This window comes from Papilio polytes, unplaced genomic scaffold (genome assembly GCF_000836215.1).
Source record: "Papilio polytes unplaced genomic scaffold, Ppol_1.0 DF823923.1, whole genome shotgun sequence".
Classification (NCBI taxonomy): Eukaryota; Metazoa; Arthropoda; class Insecta; order Lepidoptera; family Papilionidae; genus Papilio; species Papilio polytes.
Window position 1 is genome coordinate 5574934 of NW_013525281.1, and position 11199 is coordinate 5586132.

The window sequence follows — 11199 nt, forward strand, 5'->3', positions numbered from 1 at the left end:
AATACTTCATCTCACCAACTTGAACCCACTTCCTGCAAAGACAAAAATTTCCATCCTTGTATTGAAACTTAGTATTGTCTTTGTGTTTTTAAAAAGAATGTGAGGGATGACAATATCACATGAAACAATCGACAACAGACCGAAGAACAAATAATGTTTACTTATTTTGATCTATTATATTGCCTTTTTTACTTTTAAGTTATGTATAGTATTTCCATATTTCAATACACAGTACAAGACTTTGGACCTTTTTCAGGTACATGTACTCTATATTTTCTATATTAATGTTATTTATGAAGTGCTGTCAGTATACAGTTTGAAACATGTTAAGGCGAGAACGTTCAAAGTTAATGTACTTTCGTTCCGGGACATTCTTGTATTTGTAACACGGATGCTTTTAGAACACTCTCTGTATGACATTCGCGTTGAGGTTGCGTTTTAGGGAATACGTGTTTGTGATACGGAATACAACTTAACACGTGCTTTAGTTACTGCTACGATTAAAGAAAAAAGTTACTAAGTTGCTGATAGATTTGATTGTTTTTTGATTTATAAATGAAATTCCGTTGTTATATTTAACCTCTGGTGGTCTAAGATTTCAAAGCTAGACGTGTATAAATAAGAAAATGTATTTATAAATGCTTTTAACATCGAGATAACGTATTCGTTGCTTCTGTCGTCAGAAATAGCTTTCTAACATACAAACGGTTCAGTATTACTGGCTTTCTTAACAAGTATTAAATAAAATTAAACAGAAATAAATGTTATTAAGTAATTAAAAGTGAAAATTATCTCAATAATTACTGCTTATCAAATGTACTTACACGAGCACCAGATTTATATTAACTTTTTAAAAGACAAAGTAAAATTCGATTAAACATTTATTAAGAAGTTTCTATTATTTTTATATAGTAGGTATTTTAAATGCATTTTTCTTTCTTTGAAACTTCTATTCAGGGAACTGCTTTAATACACTAATTATCAAGACGAAAGAACTGTTTTTTATATGAAATGTGTAAACTCAAAAACTTCTGAGACGATTTAAAAAATCATTACACTATCAGACAGCTACATCATCATTGACTGACATAGGCTATATTTTTTACTAAAATTTGTTTAAACTCCACGCAGACTCAGTCACTAGCAAAAGCTAATCTTACTAATATTATAAATGTTGAAGGATGGATGGATGGATGGATGATTATTAGAGTTTATAGCCTAAACGGCTCAACGAATTTCAATGAAATTTGGTACAGATGTACAGAATAGTCTGGAAGAACACATATGCTACTCACTTTAGTTTTTTTAATTCCACGCGGACGGAGTCGCGGGCGAAAGCTAGTCTTAAATAACATAGTAACCTACAAGACAATAATTCACATAACAATTACATTGCAAATGAATATTATAACGAGATATTTACACTTACTCGAACCACCTGCTTTTGTATAAAAGAACAAAAAAATATAATGAATTACACAATCGAGTCGGTTCGACGACGTATTTCCGCACATGCTGATAATCTACTGCTTGCAAGAAAATGTATCGGTTGATTAATTGATGATATAACGAATGTACGATAAATACTTTACTATAAAAACCTGTTTTTATCAGCAAAAGAAATAAAAAGGCAAAACGAATTACTCAATTATCACTTGGTTTCTTGTGCATCGCAATTATTTAGTATAAAAGTTACTTTGATAGGCACATCGGATACGGACTAGTGACAAGAGGGCTAACCACGAATATTTGTGAGATTTTTTTCGTAACGTCATCGATAAAATTAGTATTCATTCTGAAGCGTCTGTCATGTACAACAAATCTCATATTTGTCGGTGATGTTACAAATACGTTTTCGTAGCAGTCTTGAAATATCCGTGATAGACCCTAAGGTAAACGCGGTAAACACTACAATAAAGTAAAAAGAGAAATATTAATTTAAAACAAAATATACAACACTAAAATCTTAGAAGGCTTGATTAGAACACCCTTTCACAATAAAAATTATCGGGATATATGCAGGTTGCATCACGATGTTTTCCTTCACCGAAAGATCGTCGGGTAAATTATGTACACATGGAATTCGAAACTAGAAAATCACATTGGTACATGGCGGGATTCGAACTTAAGACCTGTACATTACAAATCTAGTGCTTAAATCCCTGAACCACCAACGCTTATACCCTATATGAATAACCTTGCATAATATTACAATATCTTGCCTTGTCTGTCTTGATATTATATTTATTTATATAAATAGAGTTGTTGCATAGTCAAGTATGTTTATTGTCTATGGAACCGAAGCGGACAACTTGCAAACTGTCACATCAAATATTTAAGAAGTCGAGGCACAAAAGTGAATTTCTATTTTAGAGAAAAGTCAACAAATAAATACATATATTCTTTACAATGATTCTCAAACAAAAAAAATGTATAGAGTTTTAATTTTTAAGGTGTTTTTTGGTTAATTTAGGCACAAGTGATAATTATTTCTGTTAAAGTTACATGTCCCTAAGTAACAACCGTGTACTATAAAAGGCAGTTAAGTTAAGATTTCAAGGGTATCAATAAAAAATAAGTTAAGGAACGTGAAACTACCAACAATGGATCATGTAGTTTTTATCCCGCGCTAGTTTCACTTACCAGGCGAGCATAAAGTATGCAGCAATAGCGGGCCGAAAGTTCCGTAGTACGGCTATGTAGATGCAATATTGATCAGAATTTCAAGTTCTTGAGACACGCTAGCGCGCCACCTCGCGGCCTGATATTACACGGATAACATAAATTATTGAAGGTGACACCAAAGTATCGTAACGGTATATTAAAAAGAATGACACGAGGGTATAGAAATTGAAATGCTACAATGTAGGAGCTACGAGTTAGTACCGTTAAAATCTAGACAGACTCAGTGATGTATGAATGATTTGTCTTTATTTGATCTGGCCAATGCAGTTTTTACATATTTTCTAATAGAACTGACCGCGTCCGCAGTACCCCGTTCATCCGTCCAGATTTAACGTGTTTTCACTATGTCGGACACAGATTATAATTTCTCACTTTAGCAGTTCTTTAATGTTGCTTTCTCGTACAAAATCCTCACTGAGGGTTACGCTTAGTGACCGTTTAACGACTACGGCAGCTACTTTTGTAACGTTCTTTATATATTAAACAGAGAAGACTTGTAAAGTACCAGGCTAACATGACAATCTAGGAGTGCTGACGTAGCACTCTATGAGGTAGGTTGTATATCGCTTGTATTGACGTAGCAGGTTGCGGTTCTCTGGGGAACCACCACCTGCCATCACGACTCAAACGTTGTGAAAAGCCAGCAACTTTTCTTTTATTATCGTCTTGTTAAAATATTCATTTATATAGCGCCAGAGTATTTTTATAAAACTGTACTTGTTATAGTATTTGAAAAACATGATAATTTTCTTATTCTGTTTAATTATCGTACTGTTATATTAAACCGCCATTCTTTTCTGTACACTGTTGGGTTATTATTAGTATGGTCATTTATGTTGATTTATTTTTCTTCCTTAAGTACTATTAATAATCTTAGATTATTTAATCACCAATTAAAATAACTTCCTATTGCTTAGAATCATACTTATCTGAAAGTACAGACGCAAACGTCTACCTAAAAATACAAAAACATTGAACATCACGAATGGAAGAACCTGGACTTTGAGCAAAACATCAAATATTTATGGACGATGTGGCAAAAAAGCTTTCAATGTTAAGAAATACGTACAAAAGTTTTTTTTAGTGCAAGCAAAGTGCTTAAAACACGGAAGATTTGTAAAATAACAGCAAAAACTATAAATAATTCGTTATATTATGTGCTAGTTTATTTACTGACATTTTTATTATCTGTATATAAAATGTAGTACACCTGACTTTAATTTTCAGGTGGTACATAAGACATATTGGTCGAGCTGCGGCTTTGGTTATGGTGACCACAAATTGTTAGTTTCAAAAATCTGTCCCGTTGGAATATTTTAGGCGTGAATGATTTTACATACGATACCTACTTAAACAGTGTGTTTTTTTGATGTCAGGGCATAATATCTACTACATACTATAAATATATTTATGTGGAACTCTATTTTAACCTAATACTACTTCCAAAAGAATGTTTCATTGCAAAATACGGTATTTAAAAATAATCAAAACTTCGGTTGGCTGTCAAGAATCACGTATTCTCTAACGCAGCGAACGTAGGCCTCGATACATTTAATTTAAGATGTTTACTGTAAAAACATTCGTGTAGAGTTGACATAGACGATGAGAAAAAACTCCAATAATTTTGTTACCATATGGTCACCCTATCGTCCATCGTCGGACGACGTTGGGCAGGCGTGACGGAGGCGCAGCGGGGTCGTTACGTGCCGCGGCCCCGCGCTCTCTCTTTCATTATTCACCGCAATCGATCTGAACCCATCAAAGGCCATCTTCAGAACGGCTACAAACTAATGCTTGTTTCATACGAGGGCAGAACAGTGAGAAAGAGTACAGACAATAGTAATACTGCATTTACGACTGGCTTACTGTTCTGTGCCTGTGTGAAACTAGCATAATCTCCTCATGCCTTCACGATTAGTAAACCTTTGAAGTAGAGGATGTAATACAATAGGGGAAATATGGATAGATTTTTATGAATATTGTACCATTTTCATAAAAATTACCCTAGTATTTTTAATTTGGGGCAATTCTACATTAAAAATATTACTAATCTTAAAACATTTTATTTTGTATCATAAAAGAATTTTCATTAGGTAATTGTTGCGGACTTCTTTATATGATCTAAATGTAGTTACAAAAAATAAAAAAAAGAGTGAAAAACTTTTTGTAACCCGTAAAAATGTTCGATGCAAGTTGTGTTGAACAAAATTAAAAAAGTTGTGACTGCACCAACTAAACGAATGGAGATATTGTTGGGAGTTTTTTCATGCAACGTTATGAACAACTGGAAATTACATCGCAGTCTATATTAGTTATTTATCAATGACTTACCTAAAAAGTAAACTTCACTCGATATTATATAAAAGACCCAAAATTAAAAAAAAAAACACTTGGCGCTATGTCCTGTTGTTTACTTTAATTCGTTCTTAAATAAAAATCAACTTGTAACTTATCTGTTATTTATTAAAAAGTAATTATCTTCATTATTTTTATCTTTATACTGTCTCTGTTTTCTTTAAAGGGAGCGACAGAGATGGTAATATATTTATCTCGACTGTGAAAACCCACACTAAAGTTTACATAATTTTTAATTTGATAAAACATTTAAACCTTAAAAACCAGTATTCAGTTAAAGGTAAAATGAGATAACGATAATGCCAAATTGTTTATACAAATTTTACAACATTGGAAACTCGTAACAACAACAAACAATAAGACTTAGATCACACAAAGTTGTTCCCACGAAATATTACGAGACATATCCGATACGTTATTTATTCTAGAAACCTACATTAAGAGCGCTCGCACATCTTTGACTAAACTATAGCACAACTGTTTAGTCTCGCTTGACTCTTGAACTGCCATGGAGGTGCGTACACTACTCGATGTTTAGCCGTAAAAAAAAACATACAGACGTATTGAGTACCTCCTTATTTTGGGAAGTCGGTCAATAAACAGTTGAATTGGCTGCGAAATATTCGACAATCGCACAACTGTGCGATAGAACAGTCAAAGGTGTGCACCCGCTCTTAAACTACTTCAATCTGTTTTTGCACTTGTAAATGGCTGTATTAATCATAATCTACTGTTCTTGCTACTAGCCCCCTTATAAAAATACATATTTTAGTTCCTACGAGGGCATCAGTTACGAACCGTTTGATGTGTACACTCATTTGCTATCTTCACATAGATAAAGTTGATGGCATCCACTTTATACCGCACTACAAAGGGTTTTTAGGTCCTCTAAGTATCCGGATTTTGAGCGACCACGTTACCTCGAAGGCAAGTGAAATGTGGAATTAAGATAAGTCTGGAAATAGGATAGTGGCCACCAACGCTCGTATAGACGAGAACTTATTCAAGACATATTTAAAAAATGTTAACACTTTAAGTAATCGATTTCAAGGAAACCCTTAGTAAGTGTGGAATTTCAATAAAGTGTACATTAAGTATCCATTGCATTTGCCTATCCCAGTCAATGAATTCCGTTCATTGGCAATTTATCCATTAAATAATATTATTAGTTCGATAACTTTATTAAATGCGTTTCTGAACTACGCCAGATGTAGAGGATAGTCTAAAACACATAGGCTTCTCACTTTTGTTAAGGTGTTATGAAATTATAAAATATTCGGATTCATAAATATAACGTATAAAAATTTTTTAAGAAAAAGTTTGCCGAATTTTACAATTACTACCAACATGTTTTCTCTAATGTTCTGTTAAAAATAAGTAGTTTACTTTATTTACTACTGAAACACAATTTCTAACGTAGTAATAAAACTAGAATTATCTAAATAACTACGGATTTCTTAAACTAAGGGGACTTTCCATTTTGACCGTTTCTTATCAGTGCTTTAGAACTGTAGGAAAACTCTTGACAAATTGAAAAACAGCAAACTTTGAATTTTCATTAGGCATTCCGTAGACGATGAAAAGTTCACTTGTTTCAATTTTCCATTAAGTTTTCGCATCAAGATTTTCTTTATAAACGAAATAGAAAAACGGCTACGAAATAGATATTAATTACAACAAATTTTAAAAAGGTTAGTAGTTTGTTTATCAACTAAAATTAGATACATCTTTTCTTTAAAGAACATTTTTGGGACAATTAACTAAATGCTATATTTGTATTAAAACTTAATTGAAATGGGAACACCACTGATGTGCTCATTAATTGATTTGAGGCGGAATCTCATACAATTTCACGCATACATTGCTGTAATAGTTACGTTAGAGAAATAGCTAGTAGTAGCAAATACACCAACATGAGAAGTAATTTAAAGGCAGAATTGAGAAAAATAACATTATTTTTATAATTAAAATATACTTAACAAAAATAAAATTGTTTATTGAAAACATCGTCATCATCAACTTGCCCTAATCTCTTACGGAGGATCGACCCAGTATGTACTGCTCTTCCATACATCTATATCAGCCGTCATATCTGAATCCACTCCTTTCTTTAGCATATCCTCTTTCACGCAATCGATCCATAATTTTTTTGGTCTTCCACATATAGAAACATATAGAAAACATCGTCATAAAATGAAATTCCAATTAAAATCATACTTTCATCATTACAATTAACGATCGATTTAAAAGTAACAATAAATAATTGCTTTCGGGTCATTTATTACTTAACTAACTTAGACGTCACAAAATATTACGTCAAGTTAAAGTGTTAGTCATAACGGCCATCGCACGTAAATTAATTACGACGGGCGTCCTGTGTTCCCAACAGGCTCCCGCGGGATCTCGCGTCAGACACAGTAAATCGAACACTCTCAGCCAGACAGACGGACCGACAAACACTAATAGATGGCGAAGCGGATTAACTTCAAGTTGCCTATACACATTTACATCTATTCATTTAATTATGCATCTATATTTCAATTGTATGGTTACACACTACGCTAAAGCATGTTAGCTGTCATCTCCGATACGTACTTCGAACAAAACTTAACAATACATAACCCAAATATTAAAACGTTGTTAAACATAACAGATATTTAAATTATAAGGCTACGCTTTATCTCCCAATTTTTACACCTATTAGATTTAAAACGGCGCTTCAGTATTGGGCCGTAAGTGATTCTAAACTATATACAAATTGCTATAAAACGGAAGCAATATGAAAATTAAAGTTTCCCACTGTACAGGGGAAATTCTATTATAACACAATAAGTCGCGAAACCTCGCTATAAGGTGCAGTATAGCTTGGCAAAGCAAAACAAAACATTAACGAACGTACCTTGCGGCGTGACTGGACGGCCACGGGAGAGGGAGTGACAACATACAGACATTGGCTACACTGATGTTGGCCCAAATGTTGGCACCAGACTATCACTTTGGTATGGTTATGATTTATAAAAGTTAATATATCATATAAGACCAAATATTTGATAGAAATTGATAGCGCTAATTGTGTTTGATGTGTTTATAATTTTTTATTTTGTAATGTGTTTATAAAAGGGCACGTTTAAAGTTAAAATTTTGACTGACATTGTAACAACGCTTAAGAAGCGAAGTATTTCAGTTTTTTTCAGTATTCTAGCGTCTTAAGAGCCATCATTTAAAGTTAAGAAGATTATAAAACTTATTTATGAGAAATATTACATTAACAATATATTTAAACAGTTAACATGCCTTAAGTTATTATTACTTTACAGTTGCTTGCAGGAACTATTCCGTATACATTCTACAGTTTGGTATTTGCAAGCCTAATTCAATTTAAGTTAGACGCTTCATAGACTTAGGTCATCTAACTATTCAGCGAACTATTAACGCCAAAGCATCAAAGTATTCTAAATGAATGTATAATGAAGCTTTCAATTTAATGCGAACTTGCTAAAGTTCGTTTAAAATTAAGCTGTTTTATGAAAAGGCCAACAAGAAGTAAATTTATACATTAATGTATATTTTTATATCTTTTGAAACAACTCAAAAACTACTTGGCCGATTTCAAAAAATCTTACACAATTAAAAAACTACGTTATCAGTGAGTAACATAGGTCATTTATTATTTATTTAACTTCACGTGGACGAAGTCACGAGTCACAACTAGTTATAAATGTGGAAGTTTAGATGGATTAATTGATTTATATTGTTAAGTAATTTGGAACAGAGACAGTTTAGTCTGTAATCTATACTGATATTATAAAAAGGAAATATTTGTATTTATTGAAATAACTCAAAAACAACTGGGCCGATTTTAAAAATTCTTTCACCGTTAAATACCTACGTTGACAGTGAGTAACATAGGCTATTTTATTTCACGCGGACGAAGTCGCAGACAACAGTAAGAAATAAACAAAAGGAAAAACTAATTTAAGACAAAATGCAAGAAAAAATCTTGTGTGTGAAAATCCGTTTTATTTTTATATTGTTCAATATGATGACAATTTTCAATTTACTTTTTTTTGTTAAAGTGCTGTCGCCATCACAATGTAATGTGGTCGTAAATAAAATTTATGAGGTAATTGTTTTAAAAATCAATTAAGTGACGCGATATTGAAAAGGTATGCTAAAATTGCCTTATAAAATGTGCTAAAATATTTTTAAATTGCTTCTTCATTATTAAGTTAAATAATTTTTTGGATTTACTACTTATAACGACACTAGCTGTTCCCGTGCGGCTTCATCCGCATGAAATTATACAAACTTAATTCTGTTGTTTACATTTGTCAAATGTCAAAATGACATGACATGATGACACACCATTGCAATCTTACCTCCTTGATGTTGGCAAAAACTTATGATCTCTTTCCCACATAAGGTTTTTATCCAATTTATTTAGCTTTTAAGTTTAATGGCGTTAAAATATATAGCATAAAGCGTAATGCAAGTGTAGGGCTTTTTATAAAATGAAAAGAATAATTAAAAAATATGCTGTAATTGCTGACATCTTAGGCAACAGAGAAGTGTGTGTTTACGCTTTATTATAATAGTATAGATATAGGTAACCGGAGTAGTACAAAGTTTTAGTATAAAATCTAAGGGGACTACTTAGGTAACCATCAAGTAACTCTGTGTGCGTCAGTAAAACAAAACAATAATTCTTTTCACTGTAGTTAAGTCTATAAATGTTACATTAATTAATGTTACGAATGCGTCATTACAGAACATTTAAGAACACAACTGAACGTAACTCTGAAAAGCTAACACTTCAACTGAAAAGCTAAAACAAAAACCGCTCAAATAAATAGATGTCGCTCGTGAAATTCTATTTTTAAATCACTCACGTATATTAAAGGTGTACTTCAATGTATCGCGAATGTTGGCTCCAATGTTGGGTACTATATAGTTGGACGCAGTTGGGACTTGGGGGTTGTTTCCGGCACTCGAGTGTGACGCTCCGGGGGCGCAGGTCGCGTCATCGCCCGACGAACTCGTGCGAACTTGTGCCGCGAAAAGTGCAAACTTGATTTAGTGTACCATTTTAAGGTAAATATTTTTTAATGTCAATTAGGTTATTTTTAGTTTTTTTGATATCAAAAATGTTGCGTTAATCTAAAAAATATAGCTTGACATTTATAACCTTTGAATTAGTAGAAATAAATTCGCGATATATTCTGAAAACCAATTGGTATTAAGGGACTACAAAAATATTCCAGTTATTAAAGTTGGAACACAAAAGAATCTCACATATTCCATTTTAGTTTTAAGCGGCGTCACAAACCTTTTGTTTATATTAAATCCGGATTTGACTGTCTATAAAATTGTTTTCGCGCTTTATTTTTAACAAATTTTATCAAACTCTGTGATAGTTGTATAACATCAAGATAACTTTGGCTAATAAATGTATCTATCTCAAAGTCACGTTATTTTTTTTAAATTATCGATCTGACTTCAATGTTATTAAGTAATTGTTGGATTAAATATACTTGTTGCAATTGAAAACATTAAATTTCTTTGATCAAATAGTACTAATATCATACTAATATTACAAATGAGAAAGTTTAGAAGGATGGATGGATGGGTGTTTGTTAAAGTTTGTAACCTTAACGGCTGAACGGATTTCGAAATCCGTACAGACGTACAGGATAGTCTGAAAGAACACATAGGCTACTTACTTTTGTTTTTTTTTTCAATTCCGCTCGGACGGAGTTGCGGGCGAAAGCTAGTTTAACCATAAAAACAGTCCGATAATAGTCTGTTAGGAATACAAAGTAGTTCGTCAATACCATCATTTGTTAAAATGTCTAAATAATTAAAGTTAGGATCATCAATAAGTAAGAGTGCTTCAACTCTCCAATACTTTTACATCGCGTTGAGAATTTCAATATTCTTTCAAATACAAACAACACCATTATTTTACATTTCTGTACAACAACGACATCCGAATCCAATTAATTCTAACAGAACTTCTTTATTAGACTTCTAACTTTATGAATAAACATAAGATAACTGAATAGTTAAGTATAACTTATCTATCTTGTTTCAGATGTGTTTCAGACGGAATAAGAAAGCTAGTTGACAGATTTGTTAAAAACAGTTGTATACTGGCTGGAT

At 32.4% G+C, this 11199-nt stretch overlaps 1 long non-coding RNA gene across 1 annotated transcript in view; it reads right to left on the reverse strand.

Annotated features, from left to right (window-relative positions):
• The window catches only part of LOC106102614, a 65174-nt gene continuing 53975 nt past the window's right edge, over positions 1-11199 (reverse strand). The window contains exon 4 of the long non-coding RNA XR_001225585.1: positions 1-32. This is a non-coding gene — a long non-coding RNA (uncharacterized LOC106102614). The remainder of the gene's footprint in view (positions 33-11199) is intronic.